The sequence below is a fragment of the Trichosurus vulpecula genome, chromosome 1, assembly GCF_011100635.1.
Source record: "Trichosurus vulpecula isolate mTriVul1 chromosome 1, mTriVul1.pri, whole genome shotgun sequence".
In the NCBI taxonomy this organism is placed as follows: Eukaryota; Metazoa; Chordata; class Mammalia; order Diprotodontia; family Phalangeridae; genus Trichosurus; species Trichosurus vulpecula.
Window position 1 is genome coordinate 199,410,119 of NC_050573.1, and position 26,746 is coordinate 199,436,864.

Here is a 26,746-nt window from a genome sequence, read left to right on the forward strand (position 1 = left end):
TGCTTTGATATGCTAGATTCCTCCCACCATGTGAGCCAGCTACTCAGGAATCAGCTGACGCTGTAGCTCTGGAAGCAACCTCAGGAGCTTCCTGCTGCTGCCACTGCCACCCCTGCACCACTCCTGCCACCCCCAGGGATGGGGCCGGACCAGTCTCAACTCAATCCCGCAGTTTCCTACTAACCTGCTCTTTGGTGTTGTGGTTTGGGAAGTCTGGTAACTGCCATAGCTCAATGTTTCATGGCCCTAAGGCCTGTTTGGGCTGGCTGACTCCAGGTCTGGTCTGTCCTGGCATGGCCCACGCTAGGCTGTACTCCATTCACAGCACCATGCAATAGGCCCTTCCCAGGACCATCTAAGCTCTCCTGGGCTGGAGACCTGTTTCCCTCTGGTATTTCATGGGTTCCACAGCTCTAGAATTTGTTCAGAGTCATTTTTTAAAGGTGTTTGGAGGGATTTAGGGGAGAGCTTAAGCAAGTCCCTGCTTTCCAGCCACCATCTTGGCTCTGCCTGAAGCTTCATTTAAATCACTGTACTTATTACTTTCAGGTCATCCATCACCTAAAGCAGGACTTTTCACTTCCAGACTACATGAAGATTATAGTCAGGATGCTAGGGTTAAATCCTGGCCCTCATGATTGTCTTGTTCTGGTAGCGGTGTTTGTGTAGCTCAATGAAACTCTGAGCTATGTTATTCTAAGAGGAAAATGTCATAGTCGAAAGCTCTAACAAAAGGTGATTCACTGGAAAAGGAAATGGGAAAGCACTCCAGTATCTTTGCCAAGAACCTCAAGGTCAGTATTAAAGTGATAAAATATATGATACCTGAAGCTGAACCCCTCATTTGAAGGGTGTCCAACATGCTACTGGGGAGGCATAGAGGACAACTAGAAGTAGTTTCAGTACTAATAAAGGTGGCTGGGCTAAAGCTGAAAAGAAGCTCATCTGTGGATGCCCTAGTGAAAAAAGTTGAATCTGATGCTTGAAGATTATTATTGCATAAGAACCTGGAATGTAAAATCTCTGAACCCAGGTACGCTGGACACAGTGAAACAGGAGATGGAAAAATTAAGTATCAGCCCCTTAGGTGCCTGTGAACTCAAACAGATAGGAATGGATGAATTTAATTCAGGTGATCATTATATATGCTACCGTGGGCAAGAAGTCCTTAGAAGAAGCAGAGTAGCCCTCATAGTCAACATAATTAAGAAAAGCAGTACTGGGGTATAATCTCCAAAAGGACAGAATCCTATTAGTTTGAATCCAAAGCAAACTATTCAACATCACAGTAGTAAAAGTCTATGTTCACTAATGTCGAAGATGCCAAAGTTGATCAGTTCTATGAAGACTGACAACATCTTCTGTAAATAACGCTGTTAGATAACACATAGGAGCCACTGGAGGTTTCAGACTCCAGCCTCTAACAGGTTCACTCTTGATGTGGTCAGACAGGAAAACAGCTTCAAAGTAATTAATAATAAGCTTTATTCTACTCATTTTCTCTAACACAGTATTGCTGATAATGGAAGCAACACGAACTCCTACAGCATTCCCTAATCACCCTTCTCACAGGAGCTGGCAAGGAGGGGGAGCAACTACCCCTACACCTCAATGGCGTTAATCAAGACAGGCACAACTTGTACATCCCCTAAGTCCTCTCAAGCTTCAGTGGGGGCCGGTTGAGGCAAACACAGATTCCCCCCCTCCCAAGCCTTGATGGGGGCCGCTCAAGGCATGCAGCATTCCAGCTTGCACATTCAACCATAAAGGTTCCCCCTAAGCCTTGATGGGGGCTGATCAAGGCATACATAGCATCCCAGCTTGTGCATTCAACCATAAGGGTTCCCCAACTCACTGACCAATGCCCATCTGTTTTATAGGGCATCAGACAAAGAAGGCATATTACTAGTAATAGCCTCACAAGTTTTCATCACCTCATCCCTATATTTCACTGTGCAGTCACAGTGGATGTTTACAATTTCAGCACAAATGTTTATATTATTTATCATTGTATAACGCTGCACAAGTGTGGTAGAGATGTTTTGAACCATGAGCCTGAGAACTCATATCTAATACTTAGGAAACAGAGATTGTTATGGCCAGGGATCCTGGGAAACTGAACTCTAAGAAATAATAACAAGAATCCACTTTACACACACTAAAATCTATGTTGCACTAAAATTCACCTTACTAACAAACACTTTAAAAACTGTCACATTGCTTTTTGTAGATTGGAATGCTAAAGTAAGAAATCAAAAAATAATTGCAATAACAAGCAAGTTTGGCCTTGGAGTACAAAATGAAGCAGGGAAGAAACTAATAGAGTTGTGTCAAGATAACCTGCTGGTCATAACAAACGTTCTTGTCCAATAACCCAAAAAATAACTCTACACATGGATATCACCAGATCATCAATATCAAAATCAGATTAATTATATACTTTGTGGCCAAAAGAGGAAAACCTCCATATAGGCGGTTTAAAAAAAAGGCCTGGAGCTGACTGTGGCTCAGGTCATGAGTTTCTCATTGAAAAATTCAGATTTAAATTGAAGACAGTAGGGAAAAGTCAGACCATATAGGTATGACTTAAATAACATCCCTTATGAATGTGAAGTGAAAATGATGAATAGACTTAAGGGAATAGATCTGGTAAATAAAATGCCAGAAGCACTATGGACAGAGGTTCTCAATATTTTTATAGGAAGCAGCAAAAAAAAAAAAAAAAAAAGGGATTCCGAAGAAAAAGAAGAGAACAAGAGCAAAAACAGCTATTTGATGAGGCCTTACAAATAGCTGAGGAATGAAGGAAAGCAAGCGAAAGGGAAAGGAGAAAGGGAACAAAGTACCCAAGTGAATGCAGAATTCTAGAGAAGAGCAAGGAGAGATAAGATCTTCTTAAATAAGCAATGCAAAGAAATAGAAGAAAATAATAGAATGGGAAAGACAAGAGATCTCTTCAAGAAAATTAGAGATAGAGATATTTTTCATGTAAAAATGGGCATGATAAAACAAAAGTAGTAGGGACTTAACAGAAGTAGAAGAGATTAAGAAGAGGTGTCAAGAATATAAAGAACTGTACAAGAAAGATCTATTAAGATCTTTATCACTGATATCACTGATAATCACAAAGATTTGGACACTGACACCAAAGAATGTTCCAGTTACAGAACCATAGCACTCATTTCATATGTCAACAAAGCTATGCTCAAGATTCTGCACACAAGGCTTCATCAATTTGTGAACTGAGGATCTGTAATATTAGTTAAGGTGGGACTTTTTTACCATTTTCTCTTTTGGAGCACTTATCTAATCAAGTGCCCTTGATGAGTCTGACCTTTGTTTCCTTGATTAAATTAGGAGTCTTTGATGACCTCCTTGCCTCAAGGCAAAGCCTGGTTTGCATGGGTTTGAGTGCCATGTTTGTGACGCCAGAGGCTTTTAGTCCATGTGGGTTTGAGTCCCAGGTTTGTGACTCTTTTAGGTCATGTGGGTTTAAGTCACACATTGTGATGCCCTTTGACCCCGAACAAGATATATAAACCCAGAGGTTGGCATTCTCCCTTGGGGCTCTCAGAAGAGTGGAAGAGTGGCATGGGACTCTGGGCAGTCATTTTAAGAGCCCCTGGCTTTTAAAACCAGATGCTGATACTTTCCTGGCAACTATGGATTGTGATTTGGTCAGTTTATATTGTGTATGTTTTTAATTTGTTTGTACTTGCTATGATATTCAGGTTGCTGGCTTTTCCTCCTGAACTAAGTAAATGATAAATGACATTACTTTCCTTAGTAAAGCAGATCAAAAGAACCTGTGTTAGCAGCCTTCTATACACTGGTTGTTGTTGGTTTTACACAACCACAGTAGCTGCTAGCAAGATTGTTGCTACAGGATTACCAGAAGAACAGGCTGGTTTTCAAAGAGGCAGAGGAACTAAAGACAAAATTACCAATGTTCACTGGATTATGGAGAATGCAAGGGATTTTCAGGGAAAGCAAGCTTCATTGACTATAGTAAAGCCTTCGGCTGTGTGGATCACAACAAAATGTAGCAAGTGCTCAAAGAGATGGGAGTACTACATCACCTTACTTGTCTCCTGAGGAACCTATGTGCAGGCCAAGAAGCAACAGTTAGAACCAAACATGGAACAACTGATTGGTTTAAGATTAGAAAAAAGAGTATGAGAAAGCTGTATATTGTCCACCTTATTTATTTAACTTATGTGCTGGGTACATCATGTGAAATGTTAGACTGAATGAACCAAAAGCCAGTATTAAAGTTTCTGGAAGGAACAGCAACAATCTCAGATATGCCGATGATGTCACTCTGATGGCAGAAAGTGAAGAAAAATCAAGAAACTTCTTGAAGAGGATGAAAGAAGGGAGTATAAAAGCTGGCTTGAAGCTTAACTTTAAAAACTCTAAGATCATAGAAACTGGTCCCATCATTTCCTGGCAAATAGAAGGAGAAGAAATGGAAGCAATGTCAGATTTTACATTCTTGGGCTCAAAGATCAGTGGAGGTAATGACTACAACCATGAAATTAAAAGATATTTGCTCCATGGAAGGAAATATGGCAAATCTGGACAGATTTGACATATAGTCAAAGTTATTATTTTTGTAGTAGCAATGTATGATTGTGAGAGCTAGACTATAAGGAAAACTGAACACCATAGAATTGATGGTTTTGAAACTTGGTGCTGGAGAAGACTTTTGAGAGTACCTTAGACAGCAAGGAGATCAAATCAGTCGATACTTAAAGAATTTAATACAGACTATTCACTGGAAGGTCAAATACTGAAGCTGAAGTTTAAATACTTTGGCCACAAAATGAGAAGATGAGAATCGTTGGAAAAGATCCTGATGTTAGGAAAGATTGAAGGCAAAAAGAAAAGTGAATGGCAGAGGATGAGATGGATAGATAATGTCATGGAAGCAAAAAACATGAACTTGAAAAGACTTTAGAAGACATTGGGGGATGAAAGGCCTGGCGTGCTCTGGTCCATGAAGTCACAAAAAGTTGGACACATCTGAACAACTGACCAACTTGTGATTACTAGCAATGTATTGTGTAAATCATGCTACCTCTTTGAAATGATTTTGTTATGTTACCTTACCTTAGAAATGATTTGATGGGGTAATTTCTTTTCTAAGAACATTTTCTATTTTCACATTCTGATTTTGTGATTCCTGTTCTGGTGAAGAGTATTAATTTAATATACTAATCTGAGACTCTTTCTGTGGTTCTGAGATCTTGAAATATTTCAGAGCCAACTGCTGCTTCAGAATTTTAGCCAAACCCAAAGTGTCCCTAAGCATTATTAGGGAATGATTATGCTATTCATTTTGAATGGGGTTATATTTCACAAATGGGGACAGATTGCTCTATAGAATAATTAGGGATTTTAGGGATAAGGGCAATGATACTACAGGACTAACTGAAAATGTAATGGATGGCTCATATCTATTGCAGGATGCTGCTGCTTCAAAGAAACAGAAATAACTCTGCAGATGGATCCATCAACTACCCCACCACATTACTTACTATCTTGCACATGAGGTTTACAAAGCCATGTTAGACAGTAAGCAAGCAGCTAGTTAGGAGCTAGAATCACCCACTGGTGTTTCAGGGAAAGCAAGAGAGACAGAAAAGTTTACCCACTGTTCTGATCTTTTGAGTTGTAAATTAGGGGACCAGATGTATAATCTGGGAACTTTTCCAAATTCATTTTTAGAAAACAGAAACCTTCAGCAGCAGCAGCCGTTCCATAAGCAGCATTTTTTTATATCTGAAACAAGAGCCACCAATGGTACTAAAACATAAGCAAGTCAGGTAACGTACATTTATTTGCTCCCAGAGCAAACAAGATTTTTAGCATGTAGGTATCTGAATGCTTAGTCTTTCAGCAACCACAGCTGGGGCAGTATAATCTAAATCGATTCCAGCTTATGCTATATTAATTTCTAAACTATATGAATAAAAGTACTATACTTATCCCTTCACATTGTACGGGTTAGGAGTGTAGTACCCTTGTGATTTGGAAAATCCACGTAAAAGTTTTGGTCTTTCCCTTTGTAGCAGAGAAGTCTGAATTTTTTCTTTTTTCTTTTATGGGGTGGTTACAGTATTAAAAGATAAATATGGTAATATTACACAATACCATACATATGTTTTATGCTTTTCTGAGTTTCTTGACCTCTCCCCTGTCATCTGCTGGCCTTCACATGTTGTCTGTGCCTTTGGAAAAACTCCCCCCAAATTCCCCAACATACGATACATCAAAACTGCTAGTGATGTTGCAAGTTGGAATGTGGAAGGGATAACTGTACACAGAGTGTAATATCTGCATTAGAATATAAATTCCTTCAGGGCAGGGACTTTCTTCTTCTTATCCTCAATGATCAGCACAATGCTTGTCGCATAGTAAGAATTTAACAAATGCTTTTTGATTGATTGACTGATAAATACCTGGCTTGATTAGGCTCAGGGAAAGCTCTAACATGGTGGAAAGAGCACTTTAACTGGGCATCAAGAGGTGATTTGAAGTCTAGGCCTCTCACTGCTGCTGGCTAACATCTCTACTATAAAATGATGAGCTATGAGGGAATTAATTACCTGAGCAGAAAGGGGCTGATATCCACAGACAACTTCAACTCTGTACTTCTTATGTTCCTTTTCACTGTCTATTCCAACTCCTTGGATCAAATTGAGTTTTGAAGTGGTTCTGAATTCATCGCCCCATACCCTAAGTCTCTATCTCATCCAGACACATACTTGGTTACTTCTGTTTCAAAAGTAACGAGACTTCCCTGTGGGTCACTCACCAAGTTCTTTTTCTCATCTCATGTGTACCTCCCCAGATGTCAGGTCATTTAAGGAATAGACATAACTGATGTGTCCTGAGTTCCATAAGGGATAAAGCTAACTCAGTTTAACAGCCCCTCCTAGAGATCCTCTTTGATGTATGTGGCCCCAGAAGGCTCACTTTTCAGAAACTTATAAATCTAAACTATTAAAATATTTTAAAATATACTGAATGGCAGATATAATTAAGAATTGACAAAATGGAAGGAGACCATTTCATCTTAAGGGAAAAGGTAATCTCTAAGGTTTGTTCTACATTTAAAACAAAATACAAAGGGAAGAAGCATAATTATGCTGGGAACAGACTAATATAGTTTTAACTTCTGGACTGGACCATATAAACATTTGATCTAATATTCTCATTGTAGGGCCCTTTGCATAATGGTATTTCATAATAAAAACTCAAATTCACATAGAGTTTTACAGCATCTCATTTGAGTCTCATATTGACACAGTGAGATAGCTGTTATTATCTCAATTTTACCCAGATGAGGAAAATGAAGCTGAGAACAGCTATATTTTGTTTGTATGTATATATTCGATTTAAGTATCAATATACTGTAGATATGGCATGTTCCAAAAATTTAGTATACTTTTGAGCCGTAATGACTTAGGAAGTGTAACTGCTACAAATTTATAAAAATAGCATTTGAAAGATTATTTACATCTTCAGAAGTATTGACAAGTAATCAAATTCAACATAACCGCCATCATGTGTTATATATTGCTCTTTTTGATGTTAGAACTTTGTAAAAAAATGTTCATTAGTTACGGTTCAATATCTGAAAGTATTAAAATTTTAATTTTAATCTAAAGATAATTTTAAGCATGAAGTTTTAATGCATAGGTGACAGTTTTGGCATGAGTCCACAAGGAAAAATCCAATGAGGATAGTTCAGGTAATTAAGGTGGAGAAGAAAGAGGACAAACACTACCAAACTACTGGGCTGAGAAATTATCAGGAAGAAACCGTCCCCTACCATGTATAATAGGACACCTGTCTTTGTAAAATTAAAATCAAAATTTATTATTAGAAATATTTGAACTAATTAAATGCAAAGGAAATTTAAATAATTAAACTTTCAGATGATTTCTTAGAGATTTGTGGCATTTATATTTCTGAAGTTATTAAGGCTTTACCTTCAATTAGACTTTTGAGATAACACTAAATATACTAGAGAAAAAGAGAGAGACAGAGACAGGAGAGGACAGTCAAACAGAGACAAACAGAGAGAGGCAGACAAACAGAGAAAGACAGACGAAGAAAGAGGGTGGAGGAGGCATAGCAATTCCTGGTGTTTAAGACCTCACTTTGACATATGTTGACTGTGTGACATCGGTCAAGTCACTTAAACTCTCAGTGCTCAAGGCAACTCAGAAAAACTAAACATTGTAGAGATAGTGAATATCTACATTAGTAAAAGTAGTTTCCTCATCCAGGAATAATCAATATCAGTGAAATTACATGTCCAGTCCCCATCCCCAGGTTCAAACGCCACCTCAGACACTTTTTAATGGGCAAATCACTTATTTGTCAGTGGTATGCAAATGAATCAGGACAAATTAAAATAAATATATAGTACCTTACAACAATTGATATATATATATACTTACATAAACACACATTATATATTATATATATGTTATATATACACATACATATATACATACATACACACATATATATTTGTTGTTCCTTGCAACCCCAAAAGGAGCTGCTATATATAGGGGTAGTGGCTCAACAAATCAGGATATAGGAATGTAATGGAATTCAATTGTCCTGAACAAATGATCAAAGGTATGGTTTCAGAGATACATGCAGAACCTATGGGACCTGATGAAGGGTGAAGTGAGAAGAGCCAGGGGAACAATTTATACTATAACAATAGCACTGTAAAAATGGAGCAATTTGAAAAGATTTCAGAACTCTGATCAATGGAATGACCAACTACCACTGCAGACGAGTGAAGAGGAATACAATCTATCTCCTGACAGAGATGTGATGATCTCCTCAGTTCTTATGATTTCAATTATCATGTTGAAATTTCCTAGAACTACCTAAACAAATCTAACTTTTCTTCTGACCTCCTGTCTTGCATCTCCAAATCCTTATTAGAAATCTCAAACTGGATGTCCCATACACATCTTATCATGATCAGTGCTAAAGTCATTCTCTTTTCCACTGCTGCTTCTTTCTTCCTCATTTTCCTGTTACTGTTGAGGGTACCACCATCCTCCCAGTCACCCAGGTACACAACCAAGGTGTCATCTTTGACTTTTTATTCTCTCTCACTCTGCATATCTAATCTCCTGACAAACCCTATTACTTCTTCCAATGTAGGAATTAATTTTGATCAATTATGCTTACTTTTTAGAAATATTTTGCTTTTTTTTTAAAGTAGGGGCTGACAGAGGGAAAAGATAAGTCTTTGTTAATTGAAAAAATATTATTTTTAAAAAAGAAAAATATAAAAACATTTAATATGCAAAGACCTATTTTCCTATAACAACTTGCTTTTTGTGATTTGGTATTGAATTCACAAGATTTTGAAATATATTTTTAAATTCTTCATCATGAAACCACAAATTTATCACAGTGGATATTATCACAGTACTATGATAAAGAGTTCATTTTTCTAAGTCTAGTCTTAATTATAGAGTTTAAATTTGCTTCAAATCAGAGAAATTTCCATGTCATCAAAACATGCTTTGTTTAATTTCTTACATAAAATTCTTAGCCTTTCATGAGAAGTGGCATAATAAAAGGTAATTTTGTAGTATACAATATGCTTGTATTTTGTTTTGTTTTGCTTTTTAAAATTTTTAATTTGTGGAATAAAATAAGGATTTCCATAACATAGTACAATTTTTTTTAAAAAGAGAGGATTGTACCTGAAACTGCAAATACACTGTGCATAACTTGCTATTCTTCCAAACATACAACAAAATTATCATATAAATTACTTTTTCATGCAAATTCCATATTTTATTATTTAATATTTTTTAGTTCTCAGCATTGATTTCCACAAGATTTTAGGTTACAAATTTTCTCCCCGTTTCTACCCTCACCGCCCCAGTCCAAGATGGCATATATTCTAATTGCCCCACTCCCCAGTCAGCCCTCCCTTCTGTCACCCCACTCCCCCCTATCCCCTTTCCCCTTACTTTCTCGTAGGGCAAGATAGATTTTTATGCCCCATTGCTTGTATATCTTATTTCCCAGTTGCATGCAAAAACAACTTTTTTTTGAGTGTCTGCTTTTAAAACTTTGAGTTCCAAATTCTCTCCCCTCTTCCCTTCCCACTCACCCTCCCTAAGAAGGCAAGCAGTTGAACATAGGCCATATGTGTATCATTATGTAAAACACTCCCATAACAGTCATGTTGTGAGAGACTAACTATATTTCCCTCCATCCTATCCTGTCCCCCTTTATTCAATTTTCTCCATTAATCTTTTCTCTTTTCAAAAGTGTTTGCTTTTATTACTGCTTACCCCCATCTGCCCTCTCTTCTATCACCCCTGCTTTTTTATCCCTTTCCTCCTTCTTTCCTGTGGGGTAGGATACCCAATTGAGTGTGCATGCTATTCCCTCTTCAAGTCAAATATGATGAGAGCAAGATTCACTCATTCCCCCTCACCTGCCCACTCTTCCCTTCCAACAAAATTGCTTTTTCTTACTTCTTTTATGTGAGATAATTTACTCCAGTCTATCTCTCCCTTTCTCCCTCTATCAATATGTCCCTCTCCATTCCCTTAATTTTATTTTTTTTAGATATCATCCCTTAATATTCAACTAACCTGTGCCCCCTGTCTACATATATACATATATATGTATATGTATATTCCCATCAACTACCCTAATACTGAGAAAGGTCTCATGACTTACACACATCATCTTTCCATGTAGGAATGTAGGCGAAACAGTTCAACTTTAGTAAGGCTCTTATGATTTCTCTTTCTTGTTTACCTTTTCATGCTTCTCTTGATTCTTGTATTTGAAAGTCACATTTTCTATCCGGCTCTGGTCTTTTCATTGGGAAAGCTTGAAAGTCCTTTATTTTATCAAAAAATCCACATTTTGCCTTGGAGCATTATACTCAGTTTTGCAGGGTAGGTGATTCCTGGTTTTAATCCAAGCTCCTTTGAACTCCGGAATATCATATTCCAAGCCCTTTGATCCTTTAATGTAGAAGCTGCTAGATCTTGTGTTATCCTGATTGTGTTTCCACAATACTCAAATTGTTCCTTTCTGGCTGTTTGCAGTATTTTCTTCTTGACCTGGAAACTCTGGAATTTGGCCACAATATTCCTAGGAGTTTTCTTTTTGGGATCTTTTTCAAGAGGCAGTTGGTGGACGCTTTCAATTTCCATTTTACCCTCTGGTTCTAGAATATCAGGGCAGTTTTCCTTGATAATTTCTTGAAAGATGATGTCTAAGCTCTTTTTTTGATCATGGCTTTCAGGTAGTTCAACAATTTTTAAATTATTTCTCCTGGCTCTATTCTCCAGGTCAGTGGTTTTTCCAATGAGATATTTCACATTGTCTTCCATTTTTTCATTCCTTTGGTTCTGTTTTATAATATCTTAATTTCTCATAAAGTCACTGGCTTCCACTAGTTCCAATCTAATTTTTAAGGTACTATTTTCTTCAGTGGTCTTTTGGACCTCCTTTTCCATTTGGCCAATTCTGCCTTTCAAGGCATTCTTCTCCTCATTGGCTTTTTGGAGCTCTTTTGCCATTTGAGTTAGTCTATTTTTTAAGGTGTTGTTTTCTTCAGTATTTTTTGGGTTTCCCTTAGCAAGTCATTGACTTGTTTTTCATGGTTTTCTTGCATCTTTCTCATTTCTCTTCCCAATTTTTCCTCTACTTCTCTAACTTGCTTTTCCAAATCCTTTTTGAGGTCTTCCATGGCCGGAGACCAGTTCATATTTTTCTTGGAAGCTTTTGATATAGGCTCTTTGACTTTTTTGACTTCTTCTGGCTGTATGTTTTTGTCTTCTTTGTCACCAAAAAAAAAAAAATATTCTAGAGTGTAAGTCCAAGTCTGAGTCTGAGTCTGCATCCTTTTTTGCTCTCTGGCCATATTCCCAGCCAACTACTTGACCCTTGACCTTTTTTGTCAGGGTATGACTGCTTGTAGAGTAGAGAGTGCTTTGTCCCAAGCTTTAGGGGCAGTGCAGCTGTTTTCAGAGCTACTTCTACACAGCAAGTTCTGCCACACCAGTGCTCCTTCTCCCCCAAGAACCACCAACCAGGATTGCTACCCAGATACAAGGAGGCTCTGCACTCCCGCTCTGATCTGCTTTTTAATTCCTCCCACTGTGTGGGCCTGGGGCCAGAAGTAACTGCAGCTGGAGCTCTGGAAGCAGCCTCAGCACTGCACCACCTTCACTGCCCCTGGGGCTGGGGGCTGACTGCGCACTCTCTCACTCCATTCCAGCAATTTTTCCACTAATCTTTTCCATTGTCTTTGGCATTTGTGGGTTAAGAAGTCTGGTAACGGCTACAGCACAATGTTTCAGAGCCCTATGGCCTGTTCTGCCTGGTTCACGGTCTGGTTGGTCCTGGCGTGGCCCAAGCTGAGCTGTGCTCTGCTCCACTCCCAGCTCTGTGCAATTTACTCTTCCCAGTGACCATCCAGGCTGTCCTGGGCTGGAGCCCTGCTTCCTTCTGCTGTTTCGTTCATTCCACAGTTCTAGAATTTGTTCACAGCCATTTTTTACATGCGTTTGGAGGTAACTGGGGGAGAGCTGAAGCGAGTACCTGCTTTCCGGCCGCCATCTTGGCTCTGCCCCAATTTCTTTTTTTTTTTGCCTCTCTTTTCCCCTCCCCCATACTATGGATAGATCATTAGTTACAAATAAGCATATGTATATATATATATATATATGTGTGTGTGTGTGTGTGTGTGTGTGTGTGTGTGTGTGTGTTTGTATGTGTCTGTGTGCGTGTGTAAAATTGTTTTATACATACTTCGATCTATCAGTTCTTTCTCTGGATGCAGATAGCATCTTTCTTCATATGTCCTTTACAATTAATTTGGGTATTTATATAGTCAAAATAACTTATTCACACAAAGTTGTCCTTAAAACAATATTGCTATTTCTGTATATAATGTTCTCTTGGTTCTGCTCATTTCACTCTTCATTATTTTGTTCAAAGTCTTTCCATGTTTTTTTTTCTTAAAATCATTGAGTCCATCATTTCTTGCAGCACAATAGTATTCCATCACAAACAAATACCACAACTTGTTCAGTCATTCTCCAATTGAGAATGCTGCAGTTTCCCGTCCTTTGCCATCACAAAGAGAGCTGCTATAAACATTTTAGAACACATAGGTTTTTCCCCTTGTAATAATATGCTTCAGAGAATTTAAGTAATTCACCATTCCTCCAATGAGGACATGTTTTCAAGGCCCTGTAAAGTACCAAATCTCCCAAATACTTTTTGAGTGTTATTTTACAAGACAGTTGATTAAGATGCTTACCTCTTACAGTCTCAAGCTGAACTTCTGATAATGATGTTAACGTAGTCATGAATGAAAAGGCTAGTTTCATCAATAAAAATATTTTCCAATCTTCAGTACATCAGTCATTGTGCTGTTTTGCCCATGTTCTTTTTTTGTCCTAAAAATTATGATTGCCAACCTTTCATATATTTGTTTGTTTATGCTGGTCTTTTTTGTTTGTTTATGCCATTCTTCCATCTTTGAGAAATCTATGTCATATCATAGTAGAAGTATCATAACAACTTTATAAGTTACCACTCCTAGTTCTTGGCACAATAATCAAGTCAATGCTATCAAATCAGTCCTCCTGATAAGGATGTCATTCAATTACCCTTTAACTTCACTCACCATCCTTGTGGCTCCCTCTCCAAAACACACCTACTAAGGCTCTATTCTCATACAAATGTTCTCTCTCCCTTTAGAATGTAAGTTCCTTAAAGGCAAGGATTGTCTTGCTTTCTATATTTGTGTCCTCAATGCTTGTCACAGTGCCTGACACATAATAAACACATAATGAATGGTTTTTCATTCACTTATTCATCACTGCAAACCTTTAAGTATTATGTTATTGAATGTGAGAAGCAATTAATACTCTGGTCCCAGGCCATTCTAATGTAAATGAAGAAAGTCAGTCTAGTGCAGAGAAAAAAATACGAGATTAAAAGTCAAAGGAGCCAAGTAGAAAGCCTGGCTCTGCCATTTACTCCTTGTGTAATCCTTACCTAGTCACTTAAATTCTTTGGAGTTCAGTTTCTTCATCTATAGAATGAGGATGCTGAAGTAGATGTGTTCTAACATTCCTTCCATCTCTACATGTATATGGTTTAATAAATTTTAGATACCCAGTTCAGATGATGTCAAGAGGACCCACACCCAGGTTATTGCCGCTTCCACAGTCTCAGAATTGTCTGCAAATATTGCTTCACTGTAAGAGGGTAAGTCTTTCATCAGAGGGATGCATTGTCACTATCATAAAGACAGATGGAAGTTATTTGCATAATCCCACTCATAATGTGAAGTGATTAGAAATGATACCTAATGCGATATGTACTGTTCAAAAGAAGCATAAATCTGACCTCTTAGACACCTCAGCCACTGCTATCAGTGGGTTTCTACTCACGGGTGGGCATTTTCCCTCATGAATTTAAGTACTATAGAAACAAATATTGAATAAAAGAAGAATATCACATAACATTCAAATGTAATTTATGAAGACATCCTTCTGGAAAAAAAAGAAAGTAAAACACAACAATCAGTCCATTTCTATGGTCAAAGCTGAGGGATTAAGCTATCTGAAACAGATTTAAATGAATTAAAGGAAAATTCATAGGATATATTTTTATTTTTATTCTCTTTGGGCATCTACTATCATTCTAGCCATAAGTAAGTGCTTAGTAAATGCCTGTTGATTAATTATATCTTATATTTTAAAACTCATTTTCTTTAACATTCTTTCTCTTTCACTTTAAAATGGCCTGCCCACATGCAAATTTCTTCAACTACATGAGGCAAGCCACATGGTGTGAGCTCTTTCAAATATTGAATGATTATCCTTTTTTTCCTTTGTTTTGCTCTTAGTCCTAGGAAAAAATTAAAAATTTGATTCTCAGATGTATTGAAATTATTTTCTTTTCAAGTGGCTTTCTAGAGAAGGCTTTTTTTTTAAATCACAAAGGTCTTATTTTGTTTTGATTTTAAAGGATATATAATTCAGTGACTTTATACAGATCATCTAGAGACAAAGATGACAGACTCTAACACCTTGCAGAGTACCGAAATTGAATCCCAATCCAATGACTGACTTTCCTACAGATTATCAATGCCCCTATTCTATTTCTCTTCTTTAGATTGAAATTGGCTCTGTTGGCTTATTTCTCTGTTACGGAGATGAGACTCTACTGAAATAATGAAACACATGGATGGAAATTAACCCCAAAGATGGGAAAGCTGAAAATGCAAGATTGATAAAGTAATTTTAATTTGGTTCTACATATGTTAAGGTAGTTATGGTGACTTTTGTGAAGGAGTCCAACTGTGTCAAGACAGATGTGCATAGACTGATTAAAAACACACACACACATACACACAAACTGTTGTGCGTGTGTTTCTCTTTTATAGTATAAGAATATGAGGCTTTGATTTCAGCATATCTTGTATCATTTGAATAAAGAAAAGTTTGTGCTCAAGCATTAAAAATTACTTATCCCAAAATTCAGTTGCCCAAAATCTCTGGAACTCCATTTTATCAGTAAAATGGAAAAAAAAAATTATCACCTCATCAACATCCCACTTGTGAATCTCTGTGTCCAGAAGGGAAAGGTATTGGTGAGCTGGGGGGTTGAGGAGAGGAAGGAGGGAATTACAAAGTACCAATAAAGCAATGATTTACATTTGGTTTCTGAAATCTCTCTTCTTTCTGTACAGCTTGTGAATTTGTTCACGGAAACCTACCCTTAGTTTTACTAATGTTCAAAAACATCACAAATAAAATGAAGGTTCCTGCTGTTGCATTGATCCTTGCCACAGTCTGGGGCCAAGGACGCCCCAGACTGCACTACACACTAACTAGAAAAACCCTGGTCCCCTGCTGTTTTTGCTACTTCTGTGCCCTAAGAACAGTCTGGGGCCTGAGATACCGCATACTGTACCACCTGGTATCTAGGGAAACTATGGGAGGGATCAATATGTCTGCAGTAACAGTGAAAAAGGAAGCTTCCTCTGAAGTCCTAAGGTGGAATAAAGGGACAGGGTAGGTAGTGGTTCCAAGTAGATTTGGGAGGAGATAAGGACTATTTGATGCAGCCCCTAAAGAAAGTAGCATACCCTAAACCACCTAGGACTCTATCAACTTCAGAAGGCAATATGGATTATACATTTACTGAATGAAGTAGTTTTATATATGCACAAATTTGTCTAAGGATAAGTGCAATTCTCACCATGTCTACCAAATACATAAGGAAGACCTGTGAGGTTTAGAGGAGGTTCAAAGTGTCTGCCAGAGCTTTTAAGTGTTTTTAGAAATGGAGCTGCATGCATCAATACGCTATAAATTTATGATTTCAGGTACTAGGTAACAGATTTTTCCATGCAGTGACTTGTTATCATAAAATAAGCTGTTGTTTTTTTTTTTTTTTTAACGGTGCCTTTTATTTCTTACCATCACCATACTTTCCAAGTTTCCCCCTTTTCCCTTCCATAAAAGTGTAGTGGTAACCACACTGGCACACCCAGGATGGCCTCCTAGCACAGGTTCTTAGATCTGCTTTACTAGGAAAGCAACTTTAAAGGGGTCAACAGTCTTCTTTAACTACATTCACTAGTTCAGGGGAAAAGTCAGCCCCCTGAATTGTAGAGAAAATACAAACAAAGAAATTACAGAGAAAATACAAGCAGAGAAATTAGCATAAAGACCAACAGACAGGGCTCTGATTGCCTGAATAATGCTATACACTTTACATACACCACTGGATTGAGACACCCTTTACATCTGAGCAGTTGGAGAGTTCTGAACATACAGCTACTCACAGTCTTGACCAGGGAATCACAAGATCCTGCTCATAAGCAAACCCTCAAAGCAAACTGCCAACTCAGAGTATATATATATACTTCTCAGAGCCAGAAAATATCACAACCCTCCTGAATCAACGCCTAATTAGAAATTAGCAAAATGTGTGAAAGCTTTCCTACAAGCAAGCCTCCCCCAAGCAAGCTTCCCTTAATGGGCTCCACAGGAGGCTTATTAATGGATGGGGAAGATCCTACATCCCATTAACATTACAAAGAGTTATCTAACAAACAGCATGCTTTAAAGACAAAAAATATTCAACACTTGTGGACCTATTTATTATGTTTACAAAGTGGTAATGTGGCAGTTTCTTCTCCTATCTCTTCCTTAGAGCCGTATTTGTTCTCTAAAACTGTGCAGTATTCACTTCAGATTTGTGTGTATGTGTGTGTGTATGTGTGTGTGTGTGTGTGTGGCTGCTTTTCATTTACATTGTTGCAGTCAAATATACACATGCACACAGTTTTCTCAGTTCTGCTTACTTATCTTTCATCAATTCATGTTGATCTTTCCATATTTCTCTTCATTACTTCATCATTTCTTAAAGCACAAAAGTATTCTATTACATTCACACACCACAATTTCTTTAGCCATTTTCCAATAGATGGGCATCTATTTTGTTTCCAACTATTTGTTCTCACAAAAAGTACCAATATAGTAATTTTGATGTATCTGGGGACTTTCTTACAAATGTCTTTCTTGTGGCATAAGCCATTAATGCCAAGTTACTTCCTAAAATAGTAATACTGATTCATTCCTCTCTCTAACATGTATTGGTATACTTGACTTCATCCAAACCTTCCAATATTGACTATTTCCATCTTTTTTCATCTTTGCCAATTTAAAGGATGTGTGATTTCAATTATTGGTGATTTGGAGCATTCTTTCATTTGATTGTTAAGAGTTTGTAACTATACTTTTCAGAACTGTTTATAGTCTTTGACAACTTATCAATTGTAGAATAGCTTTTGTATATATGTGTATGTGTAAAAATATACACTATATGTTCATGTATATCTGCGTATACACAAAACATATATGGATGAATATACGTACACAAATATATAAATATAAACAGATGTAAAGAATATCCATGCATATGTATGTATAATGTATGTTTAGGTATGTATATTTATATATCTAGATTTACAATTCGGCAAGTGTGGAACAGTTTTTGGATATTTGTGCATTTATACACATACACACATGTACACATATGCTATACATTCATGTGTATACACAAACATGTATGCGTATTCACATAAAATATATGCCTGTGTATCTATATCCTCATACACATGTAAATACTATCCACACATATACATTTTGATAGCTATATACATACAAATACATACACATATAAAGAATTTTCATGTATATATACATGCATGAACATATATGTATGTGCATTTTTATCCATATGCATAATTTATCAATTATGGAACAATTTTTAGATATATGCATGTGTATATCTTTATATATACATGGGCATATACTATACATACATATTCATGCATGCATTATATGTGTAAATAAAACATGTATACATATAAACACGTACATGGATATTCTTCACATGTGTATGTGTATGTATTTTTGCATTCAATTGCTTTGCTTCTTATCCTTAGTATATTAGTTTTGTTTGTACAGAAGTTTTTCAGTTTTGTGTAATCAAAATTACCTATTTTTTCTTTTGTGATTGACTCTACTCCTTGCTTGGTTAAGAATGCATCTCCTACTCATGGCTGAGAGAAATATGTGAGCAGCATCTATTGAAATAATCATTTGGTTTTGAATGTTTTTGTTTTTAATATAATTAATTATGTTGATTATTTTCCTAGTTTTGAATGATCCTGGAATGGCTGATATAAATTCATCTTGTTTATGATATTTTATTGGATAACTTTGTATGGTATGTTAGATTTTATTTAAAATTTTCAGGTTAATATTCCTTAATGATATTGGTCTGTAATTTTCCATTTCTTTATCCTATCCTGGTTTAAGTATTAGGACAATATTTGTCTCATAATAGGAATCTGGAAAGTGCTTTCTCAGCTTTTGAGAATAATTTATGTAACATTACTAATTGTTCTTTAAAAATGTAATACAATTTTTCTGTGAATCCATCAGATTGAGGAGTTTATCCTTTGGTAGTTCCTTTATGGATAACTATTACTTCTTTCTGATATTGGACTATTTAAGATCTATATCTTGTCTTTTATTTAATTATTTTATATTTTCACAGATAGTCCTCTATTTCTATTGTTCTCAGTTTTGTTAATATATAACTATGTAGAAGTTTCTGATCATTCTTTTTATTTCTTTTAGTTTTCTTGTGATTTTACTTTGTTAGATTGTTATTTTATTTGATTTTCTGCTTTCTTTTTAATAAGATTGGTTGAAGATTAATCATTTTTAGTAGTTTTTTCACAGAACCATTTTTCAGTTTTCTTCATCATTTCTGTAGTTTTTTATGTCAGTGTATTTCTTCTCTATTTTTTAATATCTCCTATTTTGTGCTTATTTTAGAGTTATTTCTTTGTTGGATTTCTAAAATACATATTCAATTCAGTAATCCTTTGTTTTTTTCTGTTTTGTTAATGTATGTTTACAGAGATAATTTTTCCCTGAGAACTTTTTTAGCCACAATTCAGAAAATTTTGTATGTTTTTTCATCATTCTCATTTTCTTTCAAGTAATTATTGTTTCCATAATTTATTCTTTTACCCAGTCATTTAGAATTTCATTGTGAAACCTCCATTTCAGTCTATGTCATTTTAGTTTGTGGTCCCTGAACCAATAATTATTTCTATTGTATTATAGTCAGCAAAGGATGCATTTATCATGTTTTTCTTTTTACTTTTATTTACAATATCTTTGTGCCCTAATAGAGGGTCAAATTTTGTAAAAGTTCTATGTAGTCCTGAGAAATATGTATATTCTTTAGCCTTTCCATTTAAAAGATGCCCTAAATCTTTTAGTTTTAATTTCTCCATCAATATATTCAGTTCTGCATTTTCCCTTTGATTTGCATTTCTGTTAGACCTTTGTAAAACTGAAAACAATCCATCAAATTATTTGTAAAGCCAATCAGGAAGTGAAAGATCTTTCCTGCCCATTGAATAGGCCTCAGGTGGGGCCAACAAAAAGAGGACTGATTAGAGACAAGCCCACACCCTTTCACTAATCATATGTGAAGCCTCAGGCTAGTTAGCAAACTAGTTTGCTACTTCCCAGAGAGGCATGAAGTCCTCAGGACCCTAAGGGGAATTGCTAAGACCAGAATCAATGGTATGTGGCTGAGTTTTAGTCAATCAGATGAGAGCTAGGACTTTATAAAAGGAGAGCCCAGAACTGGAAGCAGCTGAGCAGAAAGTGGCAGGATTCAGAAGCAGACATCAAGAAGACATTGATGCAGCAGACACGAAGGGAGGACCAGCATTGAGAGAGAAACTGCGGAGTGGAGAGTGCTGAACAAGAGAGAGTTGCAGAGATCAAGGAACTCAGAGTTAGCAGAGCTTCACAAGAGAGTGCTAGTAGAGAGTTAGGATTCATGAGTGACTTTACAGGAAGGCCCTAGCATAGGAGGGAGGGGGGAGTTACTGTATGACTTAGTTCCTTCCTATAGTATTTTGTTATAATTTCCTTGTTACTACTGTGAGGTGGGCTTACTGGTTTTGGAATATTATTGCTACAATATCACACTGGGGCATTGGTCCTTGGGTTTGATTCTCTGGCGTCTAAAGAAATGTTATACTTCTTCTGCCTTCTACCTAGAGAATTTCTTATACTTTGCGATTCTGAACCACTCAGGCATGTCAATGGCCCTCTCTGAGCTCATGAATTTTGCCTTACTACTATATTATCATATCACTTCTTTAATAGAATCTCTTTCTTCTTATAATTCAGTTAATTTTTCTTTTTATGAATTTAGACCCAAAACATTTGTGATGAATAAATTTAATATTAATATTAGCTTATCTTCTCTGTTTCCTTTTCTGGTTCTTGTTAGTCTCTCTGTCTCTCTGTCTCTGGCGGGCTGTCTCTCTCTCTCTCTCTCTCATATTTCTTTTTACTTTGTCAGCATGATTGCAATGGCTGCTTTATTGGGATTTGCCTATTACATATGAATTTTTCTAGCACCTCACTTTTATATATGTATGTCTTTAAAAAAATTTTTTTTGTAAGCAACAGATCGTGTAGTCTTGTTTTTTTATCAATTGAAAATTTTTTTATGTTCTTAGATATGACATATTAATGTTATTCACTCAGTTTTATGTTTTTTTCTCCATTTGTCTGTAACAGGTTTTTTTTTTGGCCAATTAAGATTTCCCCCACTTACTCTGCAAATTGTCTTGTCAATAATTTTAGCTTAATCTATATTAAGCCAACTCTATTTTCACCAGTTCTCTTCATCTAACCTTCTCACCTCTCTCCCTCTTAATTTTAACTCTTTTTTCTATCTTTGAAGTTTTGCTTAACTTATTAGTCTCTTCTTTCTTCTCTTTATCTACTTAATGCTTCTATTTTTTCTATTAGTTAATTTCCCCTTATTTTTTTCCTCTTCAATTTGTTTTGTTTGTTCATTTTTATATTTTCATTACTTCTCTTCTTTTTCTGTCTTTTCTCAACTTTTATTTTTTGATACATGGAGTTTGTAATTATTTAGTCCTTTGTTAGGCTCTGTATTCTTCATGAAATTAAAGTGTCTAAGATATCTATTTTGTACTATCTTTTCTAAAGTGTTTCTATGTTATTACCTTGTTCAACTTGCCCCCTTTTATCCTATTTCATTTTGCTTCAATCTTAGAAACACTAATTTATATAGGCGATAGAGAGGATATTGTCCCATAGTGGGAATTTTCTTATGTCCTTGCTTCCTTGCTTGTCCATTTCATTATTAACCTTTTTCTTCTCCATGGTAATTTTTCTCCCACTCCTGTTTGCCTTGAAATCTCTTCCTATGGTCCATGCACTCCCAGTTTTCTACTTGTCAGTTTCCCCTAGAAACTCTAATTATGTGTAAAATCTCTGAAGCTTATACCCATTGTAAAATCATCATCTCCCTTTACAGAATATTTCTTTTCTCCCATAGGAAAGTAAATCTCCCTTTCATTACATTTTACTATAGGCTGCCTTCTTTCTGAGACTATAGCAGTTTTCTTCCCCCTTTATTGTTAGCCTTTGATTTTATTAGGTTATATCACATATTCCCCTCTATCTTCTTCTTCCCTTCCCTTCCCCTTTATGCATCCTTCCATTCTCTAATTAATCCTACAAAAATAAGATTGTCTATAGGTGGGCAATTATAAGGTTTAGGTTATGAAATTTCAGGACTCTTTCTCTACCATTGCCTATATTTGATTTCTGCTTTTACCCTTGTTTTCTCTTGTGCTTTTAGAAATATACCTATTAATGATTATCTGTTGTTATTCTGTAATTGTCCTTGGTAGCTACATTTGTTGACTTTTCTTGCTCATCTATTGTATGAAGTATTTTAAAAGGAAAAAAGTGTTCACATCTGGTTGTCTTTCTAAGTATACACTATGGATAGGATCTTGAGCACCTTTGCTCTCCAGAACATATAACTTTTCCCTCTGTCATCTTTTTTGATGGCTGTAACATATTTTTGTACTATTAGATTTTACTTGTCTTTGTATATGAAGGTGTTTCTCATGGTTGATCACAGAATGTGTTGTTTGTCATTGGAATTGTTAAATTTAACCACTGTGCCTTGGAGTTTGCAACATATCGTCCCCAGCCCTGTCCTAAGACTGTGGATTCTTTCAATTGGCGTCTTTTCTGTTGTTTTTGTTTTTTGTTTTTTGTTTTTTTAAAGAAATTCCGGGCAGTTTTCTTGCATTACTTTTTGAATTGTGGGGTTGAGATTTTTTTTTCATGTTCTTCAGGGAGACCTATAATCCTTTCTTCAAAATCAATATATTTTGCTTGCCTGGATATCACATTTTCTTTAAACATTATTGCTTTTTGGTTTTCTTCTTCCAGATTGTCCTTCAATTCTGAGCCTTTGCATTCCTAGTAAGTTATTGTCTCTGATTTCTTTGGTGAGACTTGCCAAGTATTTCTACCAAGGAGGCCTTAAATTCTGTTTTCCTAATTCTTATTTGCCTTATAGACTATTCAGAAACATTCGGCTCTGGCTCCATGCTCTCTTGAGAATCCACAGGATCCTGTGTCTCAATATCTTTTAATGCATTTTTCTTTGTCTTGCAATATATGTCAATTGAAGTCTGAACTCTTTTGGCTGTTCTGAAGGCCATATTCCCTTTGTTAGTAACACCTTTTCTGTTGGTTTACTTGCTTATGCTCAATGTTTTTAATTGAGTTTTCTTCCTCCTGAGATCTTTGGCAATTTTAGTCTTTTCTCCCCTAACATTCACCTACCTTCTGATGCTTTCCTCTTTTACGGCAGTTTCCCTGCTGACTAGACCTCAAAGCTGTCTCATCTTCCTTCCATGCTGGGCAATTAATGTGCCGCAGGATTTACACTATGCCACAAGTGACTTCTGGTGGGACAGAAATATGGCTCCAGGTGAATGCTTCAATCTTTCCTCAATAACATAACATTAATGGGCAGCTAGGTAGTAAAATGGATAATGCCCCAGACCTGGAATCAGGAAGACCTTAGTTCAAATCTGGCCTGAGACACTCAAGCTGTATGACCCTGAGCAAGTCACTTAGCTCTGTTTGTTTCATTTTCCTTATTTATAAAATGAGTTGGAGAAAGAAATGACACACCACTGCAGTATCTTTGCCAATAAAAAAAAAAAAAACAAAAACCAAGAGGGGTCTCAAAGAGTCAATCATGACTGAAAATGACTAAACAACAAATAGATTTATAAATCATTTAGCACAGTACCTGACGAACAGTAGGTATTTGATAAATACTTGTTCCTTTACCCTTCCCTTATGCCTACTTAAGAGCCATGCAAGGCAAGTGCTCTAGGGCATGAACACACACACACACACACACACACACACACACACACACACACCCCTGCCCAAGTTCTCTTTTTTTAAATCTGTTTTGGGACACAGATCTAGTAATGGTATCAGTTCACCTCTTAAGGGTTTATTTTACTGAGTTAGAATAACAAAATTCATTTGGAGGAACAAAAAGTTATTGAAAATAGTCAAAAAAGAAAGAATTAAGTAGACATAATTCTTTTCAACTTCAAAATATATTATAGAGCTGAAATAATAAAACTTATGGGGTAATGCTTGAAAGAATAGAAAAGTAGATCAATAGAACAGAGTAGACACATAAGAATCCAAAATTATTGAGCTCAGTAGCTAAGTGTTGGTCAACACACAAACATAAATTATGTAGCAAAAAACTACCCATTTGATAGGAATTGCTGGGAAAATTAGAAAGCAATTTTGTAGAAATTAAGCTTTAACAGCTTATACTATATTCCACAATTAATTCCAAATATGCATATGGCCTGAATATTAATTAATATAAAAAAAGAATACACTTAGATCAAGTATTTTTCTCAGCCAAGGCAAGGAGCTAAGTTCTTATCCAAACAATAAAAGCAACCATTAAAGATAAAACAGATATTGTTCATTGTGTGAAATTAAAAAGATTTTCAATAGAGAAAATTAATATAACTAGAATGACGGAATCAGTGAACTAGGGGAAAATCACTGTATCAAATATCTATGGCATTTATCTTACACCCGAGTTATATAGATCACTAACCAAAAGCTAGGAGAGCAGAAGTCATTCTATAGTAGATAAGTACTCAAAGAATGCAAACACTAAGTTCACAAAAGAATTTGAAATGAATAATCATATAAATTAATTTTCCAAATAACTAACAATAAAAGAAAAGCAAAATCTGAACAGTTCGTACAAAAAAGCAAAGGTTATAAAAGATAGGAATAGCAAATTTTGAAGACACACTTTTGTGCAATAATGTAATGTAATATAATATTATATTATAATGTAATCAATATAATATAACGAGTTGTATAACTATAATGCACTAATGATGGAGTTATGAATTTGTCCAAGAAATCTGTAATTATGCAAGAAACATTGTTAAAATATCCACTTGTGGTGCATGAATGTAATGACGTATTGCTGTTTTCCAAGAAAGATGAACGTAATGAATAGAGAGCAGCATGGGAAGACTTACATGAACTATTGCAAAGTGAAATAAGGAGACTAAGGATAATGATATGCAAGATGACTACAACAATATGAATAGAAAGAAAAACAAAACAATTGAAACCGAATGTTACAAAATTATAGTAGCCAAGTTGATCTTCAAAGAAGAGAAATAAAACATTACGTCCTTCACTCTTTACAAAGGTGAGGTACAAAGGTATGGATTGTACACATAATGTTTGATTTATTCAATATAAGTTTTTTCTGAAAACTTTATCCTCTCTTCCCTTTTCACTCTGGTTAAAAGAATAGTTCTCTGGTAGGAAGTAATAGGGATGCACTGAAAAATATTAAGTGATATATAAATAAAAGATATCAATAAAATGCATTTTAAAAGAATAAAAATAATTCAATTAAATTTCACATGAACCTTGAGAAATTGTTTCCTATTCCCTTGCACTCCCAACAAATACTGTATGTACTCTTCTTTATATTCATCTAAATTGTATGATGAACTTATAAGTGACTCATCATTCCTTGGGGGAATTAATGATTTTATTTAAAGAAATGAAGCAAATCCTATTCAAAGTCACATTATCCATGCAACTAAAGCTTTGACATATTGAAAAACATTTGCCAACCCTCCACTAGAGAGTTGTTCTTTATTTTGCTGGGGACAGAGCCAAGATGGTGGCTGGAAAGCAGGGACTTGCTTCAGCTGCGCCCTAAATCCCTCCAAACACCTGTAAAAATGGCTCTGAACAAATTCAGAGCTGTAGAACCCACAAAATAGCAGAGGGAAACAGGTATCCAGCACAGGAAAGCCTGGATGGTCAACGGGAAGCATCTATTGTGCAGTGCTGAGAGTGGAGGGCCGCCCCACATGGACAGCACCAGGACAGACCAGACCCTGAGTCGGCCAGCCACAACAGGCCTTGGGGCCATGAAACAGTGAGCTTTGGCAATCATCAGACTTCTCAACCCACAAAAGCCAAAGAGCAGGTTAGGGGGAAACTGTGGGATCGAGGTCAGGGCAGGTCTGGCTGCCAAATCTAGGGGTGGAGGAAGTGGTGTAAGGATGGCCATAGCAGCAGCAGGAAGCTCCTGAGGTTGTGTCCAGAGTGTCAGCTGCTTCCTGAGTCCCTGGCTAACACAGTGGGAGGAATCTAGCAGATCAGAGCAGGAGTACAAGGAGCTCTTTGTGGGCACAAAGGCAGATTCTCTTGCTGTGCACTGCTAGGATCTGTATTGTGGTGCTGGTTGGAAGTTCTTGGGGGAGGAGGAGCACTGCTTTGACAGAGCCTGGGGTGATAGTGGAATAAAAGTAGCTCTGAAAACAGCAGTGCTTGGACCCTAAAGCTTGGGACAAAGTACTCTCTACTCTATAAGCAGTCATATCCTGACAAAAAAGCTCAAGGGTCAAGTAGTTGGCTGGGAACATGAACAGGCAGTGAAAATGTACTCAGACTCAAACTCAGACTCAGACTCTAACTCTAGATTCATTTTTGGTGACAAAGAAGACCAAAAATTACAGCCAGAAGAAGTCAACAAAGTCAAAGAGCCTATGTCAAAAGCCTCCAAGAAAAATAAGAATTGGTCTTAGGTCATGGAAGAGCTCAAAAAAGATTTGGAAAAGCAAGAAAGAGAAGTAGAGGAAAAGTAGGGAAGAGAAATG